This window comes from Peromyscus leucopus, chromosome X (genome assembly GCF_004664715.2).
Source record: "Peromyscus leucopus breed LL Stock chromosome X, UCI_PerLeu_2.1, whole genome shotgun sequence".
NCBI classification, from domain to species: domain Eukaryota; kingdom Metazoa; phylum Chordata; class Mammalia; order Rodentia; family Cricetidae; genus Peromyscus; species Peromyscus leucopus.
In genome coordinates, this window is record NC_051083.1 from 59964205 (window position 1) to 59970735 (window position 6531).

The following is a 6531-nucleotide window of genomic DNA, read 5'->3' on the forward strand; positions in this document are numbered from 1 at the left end:
AAGGGAGTGCTATGACTTCATAGCTAGGATGGACAGATAAAACTGCAGCTACTGCAGGGAGCCACCTCCATCTCCTACCCCCACACACACAACACACACACACACACACACACACACACACACACACACACACACAAAGTTCTAGAACTCTAGCATACAACGAACCTGGTGATATCCTGAGGGTACTTGCTGTTTAAGAGGGTCACCATGGAGATGACTGGAGAAGAGGGGCATTCAGTTTCTATGGTGACAGCCTGAGGAGCAAGGATGTGACTTGGAAGAAAGGCTGGGGTGCATGGAATCATTTCCATGGAGATGGGTACGGGCCTCTCTGAGATTCAAAGGTAGGGGTAGGGTAATTTGAGAAGTAAAGCAACTTATCTCCATAGCAACAGATAAGGAAATGGTGGGGTCCTCCAGGGAACAGTTGTCAGAAAGATTTTTGTCTCTGATGCTAGAAAACTGCTAGAGGTTCTACTAGACAACATAAACTCATCTTCTGTGTCTCTAGTGTACCTGCATACTTGGGTGTAACAGACTCCAAGACCTTAGCACAATTGACACCATGTTTAAGGCACCATTCTGAATTTAGGACCCAGCACAGAGGCCCCAACAGCTGCCAAAAAATGGGAACAAAGTCCTAATCCATCAAAGACCTAGCCCATAGTTCCAAGATCCAGGAAAGTCCTTGTTTTTTCTGGCTTCTGTAGTTTTGTTTCTCACTAACTAAAATGTGTCAATCAGATGTGTACATACATTATGTTCATTTGTACATAAAAGACAGAGGACGGTGAGGCTCAGGGCTGCATGATTTGGGTGAGTTCTCCCATGCAGCTGCTGGCCAGGAATACAGATTTCCTATTTAGCTTTACACGTGTCCACACCTTCTCCGGTAGAATTAGCTCACAACATGAGGAAGACTGAACTAGTGGTCCACTGTAAACTCTTTCAGAACTCTTGGTTGAAGCAGTACAGACATGATCTAAACTCTGTAAAAATTACAAACAGAAGAGACACAGTAGCGCTTGCTTGCCTTTCCTAGTCTGTGAGGGCAGGAATTTTTGCCTGTTCTGTTTATCCCAGGCCTAGAACAGGGCTTTGAACATAGCAGACATTCGATAAATGGATGGCAAGTCATACATTTCTTGCTACTGCCATCAGTAAGTCTCCCACTATTGAGATGCGCCACATCCCCTTTGTATACCGCCATCATTCAAGACTTGGTTTGGGCATCATCTCTGATGAAAAGCCTTCCATTACCACCCCCTCAAACCCTCCTCATGGGTGTTTCCATCCTAAGCTCTGGGTATCACTATAAAAGGTTTATTCACTCAACACTGAAGTCTCTCCTCTCACCTGGTTGTTACGGCCTCTGGTAGCAAAGCCCACACATGCTTCTATCCTAACAGCTAGCACAATGCCTGGCATGTAAAAGGTTCTCAGTATTTAACCAAATTAAACTCCTTGCCCTGGTCACCTAGGAAAAGGTTTCCAAATTGAGAAGATGCCTCCATAAGACTGGCCTGTAGGCAAGACATTTTCTCAATGAATCATTGATGTGAGAGGGCTCAGCCCACTGTGGGTGGTGCCAAGTCAGGGCACAGGGTCCCAGCACCTATAAGAAAGCAATCCCAGCAAGTCTTACAGTAGCAGGGGGTGTGGCCTGATTCAGGCCTATTATCTAACAAGCCCTTTCACTAACATGAGCCACCCTAACCATTCAGTCTTACTTCCTTTTACTTTCTATATACTTAGTAAATGTTAATTTTTTCTTTTGTCCTTCACTTCTGCAGTAGAGTATACTGGTTAAGAACACAGGCTCTGGAGTTAGATCGGGGAACTGATCCTGCCTGAAGTAACACTATTGAGCCCATTACATTAACCTCTCTGAACCACAGTTTAGCCATCTGTCAGATGGGTGTATGACAGCACGTATTTCTTATGGTACTGGTGAGAATTTAGAAAATGCGTATGAAGTACTTTAGCACTGTCGCTGTCAAGGAGTGAGCACTTGAAGGTTAGGTATTACTATTATTATGCAAAGTCATTCATTCTTCATTGTGTCCCTACTTAACAGGTGGCAGGTGTTAAGCTGGGGTAAATCAAGATGAAGAATATACTCTCTGGCCTCAAGGACCCCTAGGTCTACTGAGAGACAGATGTAGTGAAAGATAAGCACAATACTATCACTACAGGGAGAAGAATAAGATGCTGTAAGAGATAAGAAGAGGGCTGGGAATTCAGGCCCTAGTTTCAGCATCCAGTATGGAAGGTGTGAGAAGGAGCTAAGAGGAAGACTTCACCTGCAGAAGGAAGATCAAGAAATGTTGTCTTAGCTTCTATTGCTGTGATAAAAACACCATGACCAAAACAACTTGGAGAGTAAAATGTTTATTTCCAATTACAACTCTCAGGTCACGTTCCATCACTGAGAGAAGTCGGGGCAGGAACTCAAGGTGGGATCCTGGAGGCAGGATCTGAAGCAGAGACCAAACAGGAGCGTTCCTTACTGGTTGCTCCCTTGGCTTGCTCAGGCTGCTTGCTTATACCATCCAGGACTATCTGCCTAAGGGTAACACTGCCCCTGAGTGAACTGGGCCCTCCCACATCAATCATTGACCAAGAAAATGCCCTGCAGACTGGCCTACAGGCAATCTGATGGAAGCATTTTCTCAATTCAGAGTCCCTCTTCCCAAATAACTAGCTTGGGTCAAGTTGGCATAAAACTAACCAACACAAATGTTTCTGCTCTAATCCCAGCACTCACGAGGCTGAAGAAAGAGGATTGTGAGTTTAAGACCTGCCTGGTCTACAGGGAGAGGAAAAGTAAGTGCTCCAAGAGGAAGTGATCTTTGAATTAAGTCATGAATAGTGAATAGAAATTTGCCTGGGGGAGAAGAACATTGAAAGCAAAAGGTACAATCCACATAACTGCTGGGAGGCCTAAGAGAACATGATAGGGAATTAGGAGTTTGCTATAGATACACACAATGAAAGGAGGGTCGGCAGGCAGATCGGAAAAGCGAGATCTTAAGTCACGTGTAGCTAGAGTTTTTCTCTCCGGTTCCCCCCAAGCCCAGGCAGTCCCATAGCCCACTTATAAAATAAACATACAGACACTTATATTATTTAAACTGCTTGGCCATTAGCTCAGGCTTACCATCGTCTAGCTCTTACTCTTATACTCAGCCCATTTCTGTTAATCTATATGTTGCCACATGTTCCATGGCTTTACCTGCTGCCTTTACATGATGCTCCCTGGACGGCAGGCTGGTGTCTCCTCCCTCCGTCTTCCTGTTCTCTCAATTTTCCTCTCTGCTAGTCCTGCCGATACTTCCTGCCTGGCTACTGGCCAATCAGTGTTTTATTTCTCAATCAATCATCCACAGCAGTCATGTTAGGGAATCTGACCTTTAACAAAATGTCTGCTACAGCCAAACGTAGTTCCCTCATTCTTCTAACATACCATCATTCAAATGCTTAGCAAATTACTTTGAACTCTTCCATTGAAGTCTAGGCCTTCTTAGGGCTCCCACTCTACGAGATGTTCTTCAAGTCCACAGTGCCTAACATTCAATTAGCACACAAGTCTAGAAATAAGGAAGACTTTTCCAAGATAACACAGCCTTTCAACAGCAGAACTGGGTCCCCAAACCAGGACATAAGGTAGTTTGAGTGATGCATCACATTTCTCAGAGTTACATATAGAAACAGAATTTTTAAATGTCATTTAATGCAGTTGCCATTGAATTGGAGAATTTTTTCCTTTCATGAAATTCTTTCCACTAAACAGGGAGAGTCAAGTCTCAGAAAATACTTTGTAAAGAGACTTTACTCAGTAAACAAGAATAATCATTTTGAGAAAGTTACAACCTGGTTTTGGATCTTGGCATTACTCTGCACACACGCAGATTTTGTTTACTGCCACTGCTGGCAGTAAAGGTACAATATCAGTGGTGCTGAGGCAAAACACAGGTCTGGCTCCAAAGAGAGTACGAGATAGTTCATTCTGAACTAAATAAATATGGGTGGCCATGACACAGGAAAGCAAATTCAGGTTACCCTTAATGACATGGTCCGCTATGAAAGAGGTCACGTGAATGTTAATTGTCAAAGAGCAAAAGAAAGCCACAAATAAATACACTTCTCAAACACATTGGTGGGGACATCAGGTAGCTGAGTTTCCCACAACAGAGTGGGAAAATCCCATCTATGTGTTTCAGAGATGGTACCCTATAGCTTCAAAGTTGGTAGTAGCTACTGGTCAGCTAATTTGAACCACACACTCCAAAATGTTACCTAATAGTCACAAAATATCAGTTGGGACACAGAGGCTGAGAGGACTAACAATCAGCCTGAATAACTTGGCTCTTGATCTGTAATATTTCTTCTGCCCCGGATCATGCTTCTGTAGTCAGTCAACCAATCTTTGTAATTGTCAGCTCAGGTGTGGGTTTTTCAGAGAACTACACTGCATTGTTGATTGTTACCCACTTAAGGCAAAAGAGCAGTAGACTCTCGAAAGCCCAAGAAGTTCTCAATTGCCAGACACAGAAATTCACACAGGCAGGGGAAGAGCTGCTTTATAACACTCCTCTCATGAATCACACAAGCTATTATCCAATTTTATAAAAAAAAAAATTCTGTGGTAAGATGCAACACGACAAATGACCATCCATCATCTCTATCACGAAGTCACATGGGAAAGTCCTTGGGAGATCATTTCATTTCCATAGCCATTCACAGATTGCTTAAAATATGTTCTGTAGTCTCAGAGACTCTAGGTTTTCTTCCTTACAACTCAGCCTATAAACTGTTGTTCAGTTCATCTTAGCTGCATGACCTTGAGCAAGTCATCTGACCTCTCCTAGCTTCCGTTCCCCCCAATGCTAAGCAACGGGGCTGTATAAAGTTAACTTCATAGCCCTCCCTCACAGATGCCTGGGGTACCACTACACGGGGTGGGAAAAGGCACTGAGTGGGCAAGCCCCTGCCTGGCCTCTTCAAACCCGTCTGTAGACCCCTCTAAAATTTGACTAGGAAAAGACTTATTCTACTACAATGTTTAAGCACCATTATGTTTTCTTGAATTTTAAGGATCTTGGTACTTTTCCTAAATGAACACTATGTAGTAAATCCCTCATCTCAACAGGAATTTAATATGATAAAGTGTTTTGTGCAGAGTAACACAACAAACAACTCATTTTTATTATTTTTTCTGACTTCTAAAACGTTGATATCATCATGAAATACAATGCTTAAAATGACAGAAATAATATATAATAGGCACTCTGAAAGCAGTTAGTGACATCTACAAAGGAAATGGCTTATAAAGGTCAGAACCAAATTAAAATTCTGTGTATTTTTCCCCTTAGGAAACAACAAAAGCGTGTCTTAATCCAAACAAATGCAGAGAAACAGTTTCTCTTTAGTGTCACAATTACTAAGTTTCCAAGTCTCCTCCACAAATATTATCTATCATGTCTGTATTTCTGGCAAAGGTTAACCCTGAAAGATCAGTTTACTAAGGTGACTGGAAGTATCAGAAACTCAAATGGGGAATTCCCAAGTGCTTCACTCTGCCTTGGGTTGTAAAACAGGGGCTGCCAGAGAGAGGTTGCTAGTATCGTTGGACTGGACAACCTTTTCAACCTGTACTCAGGCCCTGGGGCCCTCTCACGCTTGCAAAGTGCTGTTGTCTATTTGTTGATATCACATGAAAGGCTTTCCCTATCTTTATTCGTGTGTGTGTGTGTGTGTGTGTGTGTGTGTGTGTGTGTGTGTGTGTGTATGGTGTGTGTGTGTGCGTGTGTGTATGGCGTGTGTCAGGTGTGTGCAGGTGCACGTAAAATCGGGAAGAGAGCATTCGATAATCTGGACCTGGAGTTACAAGAGGTTGTTAGCCACCTGACATGGGTACTCGGAGCTGAACGCAAGTCCCCTAAAAGAGCAGGAAGGGAACCATTCCTCCAGCTTTCTAAATTGTACCCAACTGAAGGGTGATGATTAGAAACATCTGAGCTCAGAAGACACTAGCTTTGTCACAAAGGACTTGGTCAAGTCACCTATTTCCCATGTAGATTGTTTTCCTGATTTTTGAGGCTCCCTTCTAGCTTTCAAATTCTCTGACTGTAATTCTTATCTAAGAAGCCTTCTGAAGGGCTAGTGGGATGGCTCCATGGGTGAAGGTGCTTTCCCCTAAGCCTGCTGACCTGAGTTTAATCCCCAAGACCCTCATGGTGGAAAGAGGGAAAAAACTCCCCCAAATTGTCCTGACCTACACACACACACACACACACACACACACACACACACACACACACACACCATGGCATGTTTGCCCCCCCCCCAAATAAATAAAGATGAAAAAAGAAGCCTTCTGAATGAACTACTTCTAAGCTTGGAGTGATTTGTCATGTTTTGGTTGCAGGACAATGCTGCCCTGTATTGCCCTCTACTTTTTATATGAAAAAAAAAAAAACAAAAACACCTCATCCATGTTTAGTTTAAAAGACTTATTTTCAGAGGGCA